Source organism: Octopus bimaculoides, chromosome 1, assembly GCF_046866305.1.
Source record: "Octopus bimaculoides isolate indiv1 chromosome 1, ASM4686630v1, whole genome shotgun sequence".
NCBI classification, from domain to species: domain Eukaryota; kingdom Metazoa; phylum Mollusca; class Cephalopoda; order Octopoda; family Octopodidae; genus Octopus; species Octopus bimaculoides.
Window position 1 is genome coordinate 195,673,024 of NC_142928.1, and position 18,161 is coordinate 195,691,184.

At 39.5% G+C, this 18,161-nt stretch overlaps 1 long non-coding RNA gene across 4 annotated transcripts in view; it reads left to right on the forward strand.

Moving 5' to 3' along the window:
* LOC149137932 (uncharacterized) overlaps positions 1-17,892 on the forward strand; it is a 39,929-nt gene extending 22,037 nt beyond the window's left edge. For 3 of the 4 annotated variants that reach the window (XR_016244752.1, XR_016244750.1, XR_016244751.1), the window contains exon 2: positions 17,545-17,892. This is a non-coding gene — a long non-coding RNA (uncharacterized LOC149137932). Of the gene's footprint in view, positions 1-9,035; positions 9,104-17,544 lie in introns of those variants that run through there. The other variant, XR_016244745.1, reaches the window with a different exon arrangement.
* Positions 17,893-18,161: the final 269 nt, after the last annotated feature.

An 18,161-nucleotide genomic window follows, 5' to 3' on the forward strand; every position in this document is an offset into this window, starting at 1 on the left:
AAAAATAAGTACAAGAGTTGATACATTCGACTAAAGGGTTTTTCAAGGAGGTGCCCCAGCATGGCCACAGTCTAATGACTGAAACATACTGAAGAAGTTTCACCTTTTTTTTTATTACCTTCACTTTAGCAAAGGGGAAGGTATTGTTTTCAGTCGTGTTTGTTTGTTTGTTCGTGGACAAGATATCTCAAGAACTGCTGGATGGATTCGGATGAAACTTTCAGGGGTGTTTGGCCTCGTGACTGGCAGAAACTGATTAGATTTTGGGATCAATTCGGTACCGGACAAGGATTCTGGGTTATTTTTTCTGGTTTTTTACTTAATTTTTGAGAGCAGTCGGGTTCATTTTTAGTATTTGCATTTGTGAGATCTTAAAAAAACATCTCCGGCTAATCATTGAGGAGACATTGGTGTTGCCTTGGTGGAGGTTTGCACTCTCTGAGTGCTCTTGTTATTATTGTTTTTTTGCATCATTTGTTTGAAGTGAACTTTTCTTTACTCTCTAACATCTATCAGAAGAGAGAGAAAGAGAGAGAGAGAGAGAGGCAGATAAATAGATATGTGAACAGATAGACAAACAGACAGAAGATACAGATGCACAAGCACACACACACACAAATAAACACACAGACAGACATAGACAGACGGGGCAGACTGAGAGACAAGACACAAACCCAGACTTGGTTACAGCTGATTGATGACAGACGACTGATGACAGACAGTATATCATTAAATCCTGCCCCATCTCATTTTAGACAATCTACCAAACTACCCCATGGTTTCGTAAATTTATATGTAAAGTTCATAATTATTCAACCAATCATTCTCCTTTTTCCACAAAATTCTGACATTTTATTGTTTGTTTTGTATTTATTTGTTCAGAATCTTTGTTTATTATTTATTTTTTCCTTCATTTTTTTCCTATATTTCATTTTCTCTCAACTGTCTCAATGCCATTTCAATTTTCAGTCACATGTTGTTGCTGTTGTTTTTCTTCTTCTTCTTCTTCCAATTCTTTTTCTTCTTCTCCTCCTCCCCCTTCTTCTTCTATACACGAGAGAGACATATATGGCAATTTATTCCCCTACCCCTACCCCTCACCTACTTCATACATCATTCACAGACGGATGCCACTCAATAATAAATCTCTCTTCATCCAAACCCAAAAAAAATCTGACAGTTGAATCGATCCCCCCCCCCCCCCCGATCCCCGTAACTGAATGATGAATTGATCTGCTTCAAGAATTGGCTAAAGAGCTCATAGACTGACAGTTGGGAGAAACATTGCCAAGACTTTTGGTTTCACCAAAGAATAAGAAAGAAGCACCAGTGAAGACCAATATTTTTTTATAATGTATCCATGTTTTTTTTTTTTCTGATTAATTCAAATATTTTACCCAACTTGTGTACACTGTAAATAAAATGGTTATATATTGGCAGATGATGCCGTTCTTTGTCTGGCACATGGCAGTAACTTAGAGAAAACATTTTAGGTTTTGGCAGAAGGAGGGAGTGGTCTTTGCTTAATTCTTTGTCTCTTTTAAAACTGAAGAAAAGTGTTACATGTTGCTTGAAGAAGACAGCAATTAAGCAAAACTTCATTTCATTAGAAACTGCATCTTTCTGAGGCAATGACCAAGACCTTTGACATTATGTTGTGCTTGAGAAGAAGACCCATCAAGCCGAGCAAAATTGCAGTCATGGCAGATACTGGTGTCACACAAATTGGCACCCATGCCGGTGGCACGTAAATGTACCTAGGTGTCACATAAATGGTACTCATGCCAGTGGCACGTAAAAGCACCCATTACATACTCGGAGTGGTTGGCGTTAGGAAGGGCATCCAGCTGTAGAAACTCTGCCAAACCAGAATCTGGTGGAAGATGAAAGAAGCATCAGTGAAGACTGATGTTTTTTTTATAAGATATCCATGTTGCTTTTTGTTGTTGTTTTTTCCTGATTAATTCAAATATTTTACCCAACTTGTGTGCACTGTAAATAAAATGGTTATATATTGGCAGATGACGCCATTCTTTGTCTGGCACATGGAGTCTGGGGCAGCCTTCCAAAATGCCAGCCCAATCAAACCATCCAACCCATGCCAGCATGGACAACGGATGTTAAATGATGATGTTGATGGGAATTTACTCTATGAGGAAATATTGTGTTGAGTCGAAATTTTTTGCAATATTTCAGTAACCTGTTTGCTTTATCCGTCAAGTTACAGCAAAAGCAGTCGAGCATGGGAAGTAGAGACCACCGTGTTGGATTGTCTGAAGCCACCTTTCTGCCTGGTTTTTGATCCTGTGTTGATGCCAGTTCTTGTTCTGCAAAGTGAAGAACTCTTTTATTGAAGCTTCCATCTCCTCTCGGTTGATGAAGCATTGTTGAGCACAAGAAGTGAGCCATGGAGCGGAACAAGTGATAATTCAAGGGAACAAGGTCTTCTCTATATGCTGGGTGTGGCATCAGTTCCATTTCTTCGAATTTATTCTGGGTTGCTCAAGCAGCATGAGGCCTTGAATTATCTTGCTGCAGAAGAGCTCAAGTTCTGTTAACCAATGCTTGGTATTTTTGCTACTCAATGGCATTCCAGCCATTCCAGCTGTTTAGAGTACAGGTTGGCATTGATGGTTTGACCATCCAAATGAACTCCTAGTGAATTATCTTTTCATAATTCCACCAAATGCAGAGCGTCACCCTATGTTTGGTGACAGGCTCTGGAAACTGGTTCTTATTTAACCGTTTCTTATGCATATTAGCAGTTCGGCAAAAGAGACCGATAGAATAAGTACTAGGCTTACAAAGAATAAGTCCTGGGATCAATTTGCTCGACTGAAGGCAGTGCTCCAGCATGACTGAAACAAATAAAAGATTATATATATATATACGCACACACACACACACACACACATAACCACCTTCTGGCAACTTCTTCCATTTTATAAGGGTAAATACCCAATCTTACCCTGCTGTCCTCATAGCTTTACTGCGTTTGAAACTTACTTTCTTGTCTGCAATATAAGACCCGGCAAGCCAAGTGAGACCTAAATCTAAGGCCTCAGCCAGCGCACTTATGCGTACCTTCCTTCATTGGACACTAACCTCCACTTGCGAAGACCTGTTGAGGCAAGTGAAATCAAAATCGAATTAAATTCGACGACTGACACCCATGCCAACGTTGTCTCCTTCATTGGACACGAAACTCGGCTTGCGAAGACCTATTGCGGCAAGCGAAAGCGAAATCATCATGGTACCTGTGCCCAGCATTGCCTTCCTGGCACATGTAAAGACATTCGAGGGAGATTGTTGCCAGTGCCGCCGAACTGGCTCCTGTGCAGGTGGCACGTAAAATACACCATTTTGAGCATGGCTGTTGCCAGTACCGCCTGACTGGCCTTCATGCTGGTGGCACGTAAAATCACCCACTACACTCTCGGAGTGGTTGGCGTTAGGAAGGGCATCCAGCTGTAGAAACTCTGCCAAATCAGATTGGAGGCTGGTGCAGCCATCTGGTTCACCAGTCCTCAGTCAAATTGTCCAACCCATGCTAGCATGGAAAGCGGACGTTAAACGACGATGATGATGATGATGATATATAAGGAGAATAATAGTCTACTTTTCATGAAGCATTGTCTAAGATAGATAAATTTTTTTTTTTTTTAAGCCAAAACAATGCAATTTATAAAAATAAAACAAGTTCATGGTTTTACATGGTTTTTCAATATTTCTGGGTTAGGATCCCTTCCTCAGGAAATCTTTGGAGAAAAGTTGGTGTCCACTGGCTTCTCTGTCTTGTAATGTGCATGCGTGTGTGTGTGTGTGTCTGTCTGTCTGTCTGTCTTTGTGTTTATCGCCTAACACCACATGACCACTGGTGTTCATTTGTTTACATCCCATTAACGTTGTGGTTTTGGTAAATGTATCAGACTTCAAAATAAGCACCGAGGTGGATTTCTTTGACTGAACCCCTTCAAAGCAGTGCCCCAGCATGGCCTCAATACTGACACACGTAAAGGATAAAAGAGAACATCATCATCATCATTATCATTGCTTTCAACATGTAGTTATCATCATTGCTTTATACTACTACTACTACTACTACTGCTGCTGCTACTGCTGCTGCTGCGCAACCTGTTCTCCCCACATTGTTCCTCTAGAATTTTGCTGACAATATAGAACAGGAAATAGCTTCATATAACTCACTTCCTTTGAGGATGGACCACCTGTAGTATTCTTTCATTTGGGATTGACAGTCTTCTATGCACACTCACACACGCATGTGTATATATATATATATATATATACATACACACGCATATATATTCCTTAATGGTTGTTTTTATGTTGAGTTATAAGAAAAACAATTCAACATCAAGCTGAAGAATTACTTCATACACTTTTGTAAAGTACGTACTTCTAATACTTTTGCAAAGAGTGGTTAGAGTGACTTCAAAGTTTCAGCCTGCTAGCATTCATCAGACTCTCTCTCTCTCTCTCTCTCTATATATATATATATATATATATATATATATATATACATACATATACATATATATATATATATATATATATATATATATATATATATATATATATATATATATATATATATATATATATGCATATATACATACGTATATGTACATACATCTATACGTATATATATATATATATATATATATATATATATATATATATATATATATATATGCATATGTAGGCACAGGACATCATGAAACGTGTATAACAAAATACACGAAGTACAAGTACATGGAACATGAACTATTCTTTCGAACAACGAAAGACAGAAATGGAAAACAAAACAAACAACATAAAAAATGACCCTTCATCAGTTGTTGGCTGTTTTTCTAGTCTCGTATTTCGAGCATTTAACAACAATATACGCTTTCGATAAAACAGTTGCTCCTGCAAAGCAAATTAAATAAAATTTGGGATCTTGCGGATGGTCAAAATTGGTAACACAAACAGGACAGTGAAAAGAAACAGAAGGCTGCTAAGCCTAAACAAGGTTGTGGTGGCGAATGTGTAAATCAAGCTAGGACAGGAGACAGACAAGAACACGTCTTCCTTGTTCCAGCTACAATGGAGAGAAAGAAAGAAAGATGGCTGATGGTCACGTGGGAGCCACATGAGCAAGGGAGGAGTGAGGGAGATAGAGTGAAAGAGCAATAGGATAGAATAGTGGGAGAAGAGGAGGTAAAAGGATAAGAGAGAGAAGGAGAGAGAAAAAAGAAAGAGTAAAAAGATCTTATAGAGTGCGCATGAGAATTATTAAGATAAAACTTACTTTGAAGAGGATGCGTGGCATTCAATCATATAATAATATAAACAATATATACATATATAAATATATGCATATATACATCCGTATATGCACATACATACATCTATACGTATATATATATATATATATATAGAAATATATATATGCATGCGTGTGTGTGTGTGTCTGTGTCTGTGTCTATGTTTGTCCCCCCAACATCGCTTGACAACCGATGCTGGTGTGTTTACGTCACCAAAACTTAGTACTTCACCAAAAAAGACTGATAGAATAAGTACTAGGCTTACAAAGAATAAGTCCTGGGGTCGATTTGCTCGACTAAAGGCAGTGCTCCAGCATGGCAGCAGTCAAATGCCTGAAACAAGTAAAAGAATAAAAGAACATATATATATATGTTTATATGTTATATATATGTATAGTTTTATCACTTTTTAAGAGAGTTCAAGCCATTTCTTAACAAAGCAACAAGATTACATGGTTTAAGAGATTTCCTGATGTTTATAAATATGTGCTTGAGTTCGTTAAGGTGTTGACGCATGCACCCAGGTGTGTGCATCTACGCATGCAAAGAATCTCAGATTGAGAATCTTCGGAATGTCTTAGAAATCTCCATTGTGCCAGTAATAGCTTGGATTTGGAGAAACTGCATCAGTTTCTTTTGTTCTTTCACTGAAAAGGGTTTTTATGCAAATTTCTTGGTACGTAACCTAATGCACCTATGACGAAAGGTATAAACGAGAATTTAGAGTCAGTGTACAAGAGCTGTAAGTTCTGCATTAATTTGCCATTATTGTTCTCCTTTTCCTGGAATTTTGATTGTACTTTCACATCTGCCGGGAAGCTGACTTGTATTACAGTGAAGGACATTTGTTCCCTGTCCCACAGAACAGTATCAGGTCTGGAGTAAAGATTGTTTGCCAACATAACATGGCAGTCCTGGTTTAGGACGAATGTTGCTGTAATTTAGCTCCAGTACTGTTGCTGAATATCTCTCGTTGTGAGATTTAAAAATACTAATTTTCTAATTCATAGATCAGTGACTAGTTGTCACTTTGAAGACTATATATTTCGAACGGGAATTTGGCAGCGCCACCTCTAGCCAAACAATTATTCTGTGCTGACGAAGGGAAATAACCCGGAAATCGCGAGACACAGATATTGTTTTGAGCTGAGTGGGGATGCTAGATTCTCTTGTTCGAAAATATAAGGACACAGATCATGTTGTATAGCCAGCTGGAGATGATGTCTCCTGGGGTTAAATTACAGCAACATTTGTCCTAAACCAGGACTGCCATGTTATGTTGGCAAACAATCTTTACTCCAAAGTACTGTTGCTGAATATCTCACTTTGTGAGATTTAAAAATAGTAATTTTCTAATATCAGATCTGTTATCCACTGAGATCGACTTTGCCTTTCATCCTTCAGGGGTCGATAAATTAAGTACCAGTTGCATACTGAGGTCAATCTAATTGACTGGCCCCCCCTCCCCCAAAATATCGGGCCTTGTGCCTAGAGTAGAAAAGAATATCAGATCTGTTATGTTTGCATCGAACTGCTGTTTTTATGAGTGTTCCACTACCATCATCATCATCATCATTTAATGCCTGTTTTCCATGCTGGCATGGGTTGGATAGCTTGATAGGAGCTGGCAAAGCCAGGGGGCTGCACCAGGTTCCATAGTCTGTTTTGGCTTGGTTTCTACAGGTAGATGTACTTCCCAGGGCCAACCACATTTCAGAGTGTACCTGGTGCATTTTATGTGGCACTAGTGCCCAGACCAATGCTTTTTACCGGGCACTTTGATTTTAGGATATGAATTCTGTTGTGGTGGGCAGGCCTTCTTGAGTACAATTCACCACATATCTCAATCCTGTGTCATTTCCTTCATAAACTTTAGTGTGCATATGCATGCATGTATGTATGTACGTACATATGTGTGGATGTATGTATGAGGGTGAGTCAAAATGTATTGCCATTTTGTTTAAGACCAACACAGGAACATGTTTCATACATAATTACCAACACAGGAACATGTATCATACATCAAAATGAAGCTGGTCCTCTGTGAATCACATCCCTTACTTCTCAACATAGTCACCGTTTCTCTCAATAGCAATATTCCACCGTCGAATGAGAGCATGTATCCCTGCCCCGTAAAATTCTGTTGACTGTTCTTCGCAGCTTCAATAGAGGAAAAAGGGTGTCACCTTTGATGCCAAATACTTGTAATTGCTTCTCATTGTATTCTGTCCACCTTTTGTTCTCTGTACCTGTCACTCACTTCTTGAAGCTTACCAGCTTCCTACACTCAGATCCCTGGATCATATTTTTATATGTGTGTGTGCGTGAATGTGTGTGTAGGTGTGTGTGTGAATGTGCATGCATGTGTGTGTGTGTATGTGTCTTTTTGTCCCCCACCACCACTTGATAACCAGTGTTGGTATGTTTACATCCCTGTAACTTAGCAGTTCGGCAAATGAGACCAATAAAATGAGTACCAGGCTGAAAAAATAATAAATACTGGGGTTGATATGTTCAGCTAAAATTCTTGAAGGCAGTGCCCCAGCATGGCCGCAGTCCAATGACTGAAGCAAGTAAAGGATAAAAAAAAAATGACAGATTACCTTAAAATGAAATTCAGTAAAACAATATTCAAAAACCAGTTTATGTGGAGGGGCGAGGTGGGATTGCATCACTGTTTTAGAATTCAAGATTCGATTTCTTTACTGTGGTCAGCTAGATCTGTTTAACTGCATTCCTTCAGGGTTACATGCCTGTGTGGTGACAGGAGGCATGAGTGGGGGGGGGGGAGGCGATTGGTCAGTAATGTGGTCACTGTTGGTATGGAAGCAGTGTATCCATTTACACACACGTGTGTGTGTGTGTGTGCTTGTGTCTTCATGTGTGTATTTGTGTATATAGAGATCACCTTATATGGCAAGGGAGTTATGTAATCAAATTTGGTATGTACAGACTGGGGTACCAGAGCACATACACATATACATACACGTGTGTGTGTGTGTGTGTGTGTGAGTGTAAATATATGGGTTTGTGTGTGTGTGTGTGTGTGCGCACACACATATGTATATATATATATATTATATATAGATGTCAATGTGAACGTGTATGTCTGTATACATACACACGTGCATGTTTGTATAACTGTGTGAAAGGAGAGGGAGAAGGGGGGAGAGGGGCGAGGCAGATTAGATAGCAATGTGGCCAGAACTGGTAGGTATAGCTATAAGGATTGGTGGTGGGTGGGTGAGTGGGAGTACATGATATGTGGTGGTGAGAGAGGGGGGAGGTTGGAGGCAGACAGGTTCGTTAAATAGTTGATGTGTGTGTGTGTGTGTTTAGGAAAAAGACAAGCTGGTTAGTGATGTGTCCAAAATTGTGTGGGAGGAGAATGGTGTGTGTGTGTATGCATATGTGCATGTATGTATGTATGTGTAGGCGCATATGTGGGTATGGATAAGTAGATGTATATGCACGTTTGTATAAGTAGGTGTATATGTGTGTATGCATGTGTAAGTGTATGTATGTCTGTGTGTGAGTGTATGTATGTATGTATATATATATGTATGTATGGGTAATCTTCAAGTTTAGGGGGGTAAAAAAATAAATAAAAATATTCAAGGGAAGTAACTGAACGTCTTACCAGTATTCTCTGTACATCTCTGTTTATAAATAAATCACACACGTGATTTGATTGACGTTAGGGTTAGGGTTAGGGTTAGGGTTAGGATTAGGGTGTGATTTATTTATAAACAGCTAGAAGAAAATGGATAATACCGGTAAGTCGTTCAGTTATTTCCCTTGAATATTCTTTTTTATCCCCCTAAACTTGAAGATTACCGTATGTATGTATGTATGTGTGTGTGTCTGTGTGTGTATATGAGTATGTACATTTTATAGCAGAGCACAGAGACAATAGTATGTGGATAAAGTGAAGTAGTTTCGTGTATGTTAGTATATGTGAGAGTGTGTATGTGTATATGCGTGCATATATGTATGCGTGTGTCTGTGTGTTCGTATGTGTATGTGTGTGGAAGAGAGAGAGAGACTGGCGTGATGTGGGGCATTATGTCTGAAATATTAAAAAAAAAGCGAAATTATTATTTTTCGTATCAATATTGAATTGTGCTAATGTTGTTGTTATTTAACCACAGACAACCCAGTTATGACCATCCTGCCTTGTGTTCGAATATTACGTCTCTAGGACATTATACAAATAGTCTCTTTCCCTCATGAAGACATCTAGGACGGAAAGCGGGCAATCTGAAGGAGATTTGTCTGCTATTTCTAGCATGTCAACAAACGCTGTAGCTTTTCCTCTCTGTTGACACTTGCCATAGGTGAGATGTGACATAACAAGGTTTTGGCGAGCTGAGATGGAAATGAGGTGAAAGGTCAGCAGAGGTCAGGTCACCCTAACATTAGTTTTCCGTTGTGTTGTTAGTTCCAGAAACATTCTTCAACACCAATATCTTAATTACAGATATTTGTATGCGAAGGCTCCTTGAGAGAGAGAGAGAGAGAGAGAGAATGGTGGTGGTCGTGGTTGAGGAGGCGGGAAAACTATCTCACACACACACACACTCTTATGCACATATAGGCAAACACACCTAGTTTAAACATGGTTCCACATGAAAAACTACCTCCAGAATTCGCTCACTGCTTCTGTACTTCGCTCTACACTTCCCCCACTACTACTACTACTACCACCACCAACATCACCACTACCTCCTTCGCCGACACATCTTCCCCCCCCCCCACCTTCGACACATCCTTCAAACACACACCTCCCTCTACACACTCCCTAACATCCCACTCCCCCACCTCCCTCTCTTCATTCATCCACAACAAATTCTTATCACGTTTATTGTTCCGGACAGTCCTACCGACTCCTTGCTTAAACGCACGCACCCTCCCTCTCTCTGTTTCTCACACTCTCTCAAACACACACACACACACACACACACACGCTTCTATATAATTCAATATTCCTGTACCAGTCATAACAAATATCATCCATTTTTCTTTCCCTCACATTTTAATACATTAACCTTGTGGAAGCACAATGGCCCAGTGGTTAGGGCAGCTGACTCGCGGGTCGTACGATCACAGTTTCGATTCCCAGACCGGGCGTTGTGAGTGTTTATTGAGTGAAAACACCTAAAGTTCCCTGAGGTTCCTGCAGGGGGTGGTGACCAACACTACTGTACTCTTTCACCACAACTTTCATTCTTTGTTCCTGTTTCTCTTGTACCTGTATTTCAAAGGGCCAGCCTTGTCACTCTTTGTGTCACGCTGAATCTCCCCGAGAACTACGTTAAGGGTACACGTGTCTGTGGAGTGCTCAGCCACTTGCACATTAATTTCATGAGCAGGCTGTTCCGTTGATCGGATCAACTGGGACCCTCGTCGTTGTAACCGACGGAGTGACGGTGGATCAGTAACGTGTCTAGCGATGGGGCCCAATCCGCTCTGGGCATTGGCTCAGGAACAGGGGTTGTAGGGGATGTAAGCATGCCCCCTAAAGGAGAGCAATGAAAATGCTTAGACCATCTTCTTGAAAAAATTCATCCCAAAAACGAATGAGCCTAGAAACATTGTTGGATTCCGAGTTCGATTCCAGGCAGTGACCTGAATAATAATAATATAGGCGCAGGAGTGGCTGTGTGCTAAGTGTCTTCTACTATAGTCTCGGGCCGACCAAAGCCTTGTGAGTGGATTTGGTTGACGGAAACTGAAAGAAGCCTGTTGTATATATGTCCACATATATATGTGTGTATATGTTTGTGTGTCTGTGTTTGTCCCCCCCCCCCCAACATCGCTTGATGTTCGGCAAAAGAGATCGATAGAATAAGTACTAGGCTTCCAAAGAATAAGTCCTGGGGTCGATTTTCTCGACTAAAGGCGGTGCTCCAGCATGGCAACAGTCAAATAACTGAAACAAGTAAAAGAGTAATAATAATAATAATAATAATAACTTCGAGAAATTACTTCTGCATTATTAGATGTATTTGATTTGATTGGCTTCTTCTTGGCAGTGTCACTGCGGTCACGGCCACAAGGTGCGGCTGAACACAGCAGTTGTCCAGGGTGTACTCCCCGCCACTTTATTTCTTTGCAATTAAATTCTGAATTAGTCTTTATGTAAATAAAATATTGTTTGTATATAGAGATTATCAGTATAATAAAACTAATAATAATAATAATAATAATAATAATAATAATAATAACAATAACAAGAGCACTGAGAGCGCAAATCTCCACCAAGGCAACACCAACGACCTCTCAGCGATTAGTCAGAGATGAGTTTTAAAATGAGAATATCTGAAATAAACTTGACTGCTCTCACAAATGCGAGTTGCACCATGGGGGTTCTTCTCTAAATTATTAAAATATATTTCAATGTACAACTCAATTTGATATTATCAAATTGTATTTTCTTATAAGTTCGGATTTTGTGATTCCCTAACATTATAATATATATATATATTTGAAGAAAAGCAACAAAAATATATTAGGTTATAGCAGTACGTATGTTTTGTATAAACTTCATTTATTTATGTCGTGAGAACACTACATAAGATGTGCAATGAAAATGTACTCCTCAGCTGCATAATAGAAGTTCATTTCAGAAAGACATTTTTTAACAGTCTAGTCTGTTGATTAGACTGTTGATTAACAGCCCAGTCAAGATGTTATTCTCTTCATCTCCTACTCTTGTATTTGCGCACTTTTAAAAAAATGTCTTTCTAAAATGAACTTCCATTATGCAGCTGAGGAGTACATTTTCATTGCACATCTTATGTGGTGTTCTCACTACATAAATAAATGAAATTTGTACGAAACATACGTACTGCTATAACCTAATGAATTTTTGTTGCTTTTCTTCAAATTTAATTCACCAAATCTCTTGATTTTGTTTTTGGTTTTTACCCTACCAAATTCTGGTGCCACAAGTATTTTAAGTACCAGATTTAATCTTTTGATTAAATCTATATTATTATTATTATTATAATATATATATGGGCTGTAACTGCTGAGGACATACGTAAGCTCGCAAGGAATGAAGCCAGTATGCTCCGTTGGATGTGTAATGTCAATGTGAATACCCGTCAGAGTGTAAGTATCTTGAGAGAAAAGCTGAACATTAGAAGCATCAGTTGTGGCGTGCAAGAGAGACGATTGCGCTGGTATGGACATGTGGTGAGAATGGAGGAGGATAGCTGCGTGAAAAAGTGCCACACCCTAACAGTTGAGGGAACCCGTGGAAGAGGTAGGCCCAGGAAGACCTGGGCTGAGGTGGTGAGGCAAGACCTTCGTACATTGGGCCTCACCGAGGCGATGACTACGGACCGAGACCTTTGGAAATGGGCTGTGCGTGAGAAGACCCGGCAAGCCAAGTAAGATCGTTGCCAGTGCCCCTGGACTGGTTCTTGTGCGGGTGGCACATGAGATGCACCATTTTGAGCGTGGCCGTTGCCAGTACCGCCTGACTGGCTCCTGTAGGATTTTCGAGCGAGATCGTTGCCAGTGCCCCTGGACTGGCTTGTGCGGGTGGCACATAAAAGACACCATTTCGAGCGTGGCCGTTTTCGTGCGGGTGACACGTAAAAGCACCCACTACACTCTCTGAGTGGTTGGCGTTAGGAAGGGCATCCAGCTGTAGAAACTCTGCCAAATCAGACTGGAGCCTGGTGTTGCCATCCGGTTTCACCAGTCCTCAGTCAAATCGTCCAACCCATGCTAGCATGGAAAGCGGACGTTAAACGATGATGATGATGATGATGATGATATATATATATATATATTTTAGGTGCAGGAGTGGCTGTATGGTAAGTAGCTTGCTTCCTAACCACATGGTTCTGGGTTCAGTCCTGCTGTGTGGCACCATGGGCAAGTGTCTTCTACTATAGCCTCAGGCTGACCAAAGCCTTGTGAGTAGATTTGGTAGATGGAAACTGAAAGAAGCCCGTCGTATATATGTATATATATATATATATATATATATATATATATATATGTATGTATGTGTGTGTATCTGTGTTTGTCCCCCTCTCCATCGCTTGACAACTGATGTTGGTGTGTTTACATCCCGCATAACTTAGCGTTTCGGCAAACAAGAATGATAGAATAAGTACTAGGCTTACAAAGAGTAAGTCCTGGGGTCGATTTGTTCGACCAAAGGCGGTGCTCCAGCATGGCCGCAGTCAAATGACTGAAACAAATAAAAGAATAGAAAAAGAATAAATCATCCCGATCAGAACATATCATTTTGCATTTTTGTTGTTACCATAACGACAGCGGCGGCGATGACGACGACAACAATAATGATGATGATAATGATGAAAGGGAGATCTCATTATAGACCTGTGATCAAAAGTGCTCCAGTTATGACATGACAAATCATACTTTAATTTCTTTCCCTGATACTGTGTATTTAATACTACATTAACTAGCGTTGTTTTTGGCTTTCAAGATGGTAAACTGTATTTTAAGGTAAAGTTGGCTGCTATAGCGGGACCAGGTTGTGATTTGAACCATAGCTCTCAGATTTTTTCCAGTTTAAAACCACAAGCTAATGCATTTCTATAGAAGGTAAAATGTTGCCATAAAAGATATTAAAGCCTATGTGACTATGACTCGACCAATCAGAACTGGCTGACCTATAGCCGTGGCAGTGAAAGAAATGTATCAGTTTTTCTGCCAGTTTGGCTGAATATTCAAGAACTTTTGAGCTGACAGTAATAAAAAGTCATGTTGCTTTTTTTTTTTTTTCTTTTCAACCTTGTAGAGTAGTCTCACTTCTCTCACATTGTTTAACATAATTAGCTCAAGAGCCAATGACCTTCTGTAGAAATCTGGCATTCCGTTGGTTGTAATGACTAAGGCTCCTGTTGATCCGATCTACAGAAATTAATGTGCAACTGGCTGAGAACTCCACAGACACGTGTACCCTTAACGTAGTTCTTAGAGAGATTGAGCGTGACAGACTGGGACAAGGTCAGTCCCTTTGAAATGCAGGTGCTATTCATTTTTGCCAGCTGAGTGGACTGGAGCAATGTGAAATAAAGTGTCTTGCTCAAGGACACAACGCGCCACCGAGAATCGAACAGATGTTCGTGAGCCACATGCATTCACTAGGGAAATGTGTGTGTGTGTGTGTGTGTGTGTGTGTGTGTGTGTGTGTGTGTGTGTGTGTGTGTGTGTGTGTGTGCACGCACGTGTTTGTGTCTGTGTTTGTCCCCCAAAACTGGTGTCGATGTGTTTACATCCCCCATAACTTAGTGGTTCGGCAAAAGAAACCGATAGAATAAATACCAGGCTTTAAAAAAAATCCTGGGGTTAATTCATTTGACTAAAAATTCTTCAAGGTGGTGCCCCAGCATGGCCACAGTCTAATGACCGAAGTAAACAAAGGATAAAAAAATAAAACGTCTACACACACAATCTTCCTGACTCGAGAACAGCCAGTGAAGAATGTCTGACTAATCATCACCACTTAGCTGCTATTTCTCAGAGGTCGAGCAGTCACCTAGAGGGGTAGGGCTCCCTCAAAGCTAAGGGTGGTAGTATGAGGAGAATGTCAGGGAATAAAGCATTATATTGTCTGTTTAGGTTCCAACGAGACTAACAGAACAGGGCGGGTCATTTAGTTACAATCAGCAGAGAAAATATTTGTGTTACACTAAATGGAACAGAAATTATTCCAACATTCTCAACAGATTCCAAGAATGCTGTCATTATTTTTTAACCAAAATATTAATTCTGTTTCCAACATTACATTCCTCTAACGTAGCCATATTGGATTCCTTCATGTCTAAAATGTTTTCTTAACAAATTCTAAATAATCTTAGACTAGATATTGTTATTGTTGTTTATTTAACCCTAGGTCAGAGCTCGTGGAACAAATCCTTCGTAGGCAGGAGACAATGTATCTAAGTCTGCGAAATTCAGTGACATTGGTGCTGGTCTGCACCATGAAACGGTTTAAAATTTATGTTGTTGCATGCTATACTGGAAATATCCAGATGAAAGCCTAACAAGACAAGAAACTAGTCAAGTTGATCTTATCTTCTCTTTCAACCCACAGAGCCATGGTGTGACAGCTTTGTTTCTTTTTCCCAGGCTGTAATGTGGTAGGCTGAAATTGAACGTTAATTGAAAAAACATATCGTATACCTCAATACTTTAATGTGTGTACACGTGCAAGAGTGTGTATGTGCGTGTGTGTGTGTAATATATGCATGTATATACGCACGCATGTGTGTGTGTATAAAGTAGAAAGCTTTTATAACGTGGTTTCTGTAATGTGTCATCTTAGTGTCGTGCACGAATAATACAGGGTGTCTACAAAGTCTGGGTACTTGGGGATTAACACATGCTTTTAAAACAAAACAATTTTATTTAATTTTAATGTTAATAAATAATATTTTCAAAATGATTTCCATCATTTTCAATGCATAACTTGATGCACCTTACAAAATTCAGGTGAACTCGATTAAATAAGTCTACATTGCCATCAATTTCAGCACACTGACTGGTAATGCGTTCTCTCATGTGGTTTAAATCTGTAATCTTTACTGAGTAAACTTTCTCTTTCAACATACCCCAGAAAAAGAAGTCAAGGGGAGAAAGGTCTGGTGAGCGAGGGGATTTTATTATGTTATGATTTTTATTTATTCCATGTACCCAGACTTTGTGGACACCCTGTAGTATGATACACAATACCACGGAACAGGGTAAGGCACCAACTGTCACCTTCAGTGTTTCTTTCATCTTCGCAATGAATTTGTCTTTCTCCGATTTTATATCTTGAACAGTTCCTGGCAGCTCCCGAATGACGTTACACAAAATGTTTTTTTTATTTCATTTTCCGCTCACAACGTGGCAATCACAGTATCTTCAAATACTTCTGTATTTTTTGCAATTAGCCCTGATAAACAATTCTCATAGCCTAACCTCGTCGATGGTAGATACTTCATCGTAAAGTCGTAATTCAACAATATCGTACCTAGTGTTGTCACCTACTTGCATCATGGGTAAGAATTCCTTTCTTCGAACCAAAAATTTATAATAATGCTTGGTGATCAGTTTGTATCCGAAAACTTCTACCGTGAAATTTCTTCATAGCCAAAATGATCACTAGAGCTTCTTTCTCTATTTGACTACAGTTTTTCTCTGCCGCTATCAGAGAACGTGAGGCATGAACCACTGCCTTCATATTACCCTCTTTATATCTGTGTAGCATTACTGCTCCTATGCCGTATTCAGAAGCTACAACAATCTCTGCTGCAGGGTCGAAACGCGCTAGCGTCAAATCCGATATTAATATTTTTTAAACGTCGTCAAATATTTGACCAATTCCACTTCACATCCTTTTTTGATAAATTATTTAGTGGAGCTCTCAATTCATGCATATTTGTTGTATAATTTTGATAATAATTCGCTAGACCTAGCAAGGCTTGTAAGGCCGTCGTCCATTCCTGTCGATAATTTGTCCTAAATATTTAATTTCAGGTAAAAAAAAAATTTTAAAAAAATCACATTTTTCCTCACTCAGTGTGAAATCGTAATCTTTTATCAAAAACACATTTAGCATTCTCGACATGCTGATCACTTTTAATTAATATATCATTCAGGTATTCTTTTATTCTTTTACTTCTTTCAGTCATTTGACTGCGGCCATGCTGGAGCACCGCCTTTAGTCGAGCAAATCGACCCCAGGACTTATTCTTTGTAAGCCTAGTACTTATTCTATCGGTCTCTTGCCGAACTGCTAAGTTACGGGGACGTAAACACGCCAGCATCGGTTGTCAAGCGATGTTGGGCGGAGACAAACACAGACATACAAACATATACACACACACACACACACATATATATAAATATATATACGACGGGCTTCTTTCAGTTTCCGTCTACCAAATCCACTCATAAGGCTTTGGTCGACCCGAGGCTATAGTAGAAGACACTTGCCCAATGTGCCACGCAGTGGGACTGAACCCGGAACCATGTGGTTGGTAAGCAAGCTACTTACCACACAGCCATTCCTGCGTATGTGAATTGTGAATTCACAGTCTGCTAACATTGCATCCATAACTTGTTGAAAAATTGCAAGTGTAACCTTTAAACCAAATGGTAATCTGTTGTATTTATATAGTCCTTTATGCGTTTTCACTGTTAGGCATTTTGAACATTCCTTGTCTACTCTAATTTGTAGGTACGCATCGGAGAGATCCAGTTTCGAAAATATCTTGCCTCTGTTTAACTTCACAACGAACTATAACAACTTCTCAACAATTTCCTGCGAATCCACAAACTCACGAACGACACCTTTCGACGAATTCAGCTAGTCCATTCTCACAGTGGGGTGTCACGCTCCTCACCATGACACAAGCCATTGCACATACAATGATTATCATCTATAAGAAATGAAACCGGTTTTGTAATCATGGACTTTGAAGAGTTTAAAAAAAAAATTATTTGAATGTCCTTTGGAGTTAATAATCTTGAAAAGATTTGATTGTAACAATGTATTTTGGATATGATAAATTTCGGAAGACTATTATTATTATTATTGTTATTATTATTATTAAAATACAATATTACCGATTGGTTCCATGCCAGAAGTTGAGAAATGACTAAGAGGTAGACTAGTATGGTCTGGACCCTTTGAAACAGTGACAAAGAACCCATGCCATATTATTCCTCTCAGCCATCTCCTTAAACAACCCTTATTCATTGACCTTTTGAGCAAGATGGGCTACTCGACCTGAAGAAAATTCTAACTTGGCCCCACCTGCAAGGTCATGCGCTGTTTATTTTGATATGAGATCA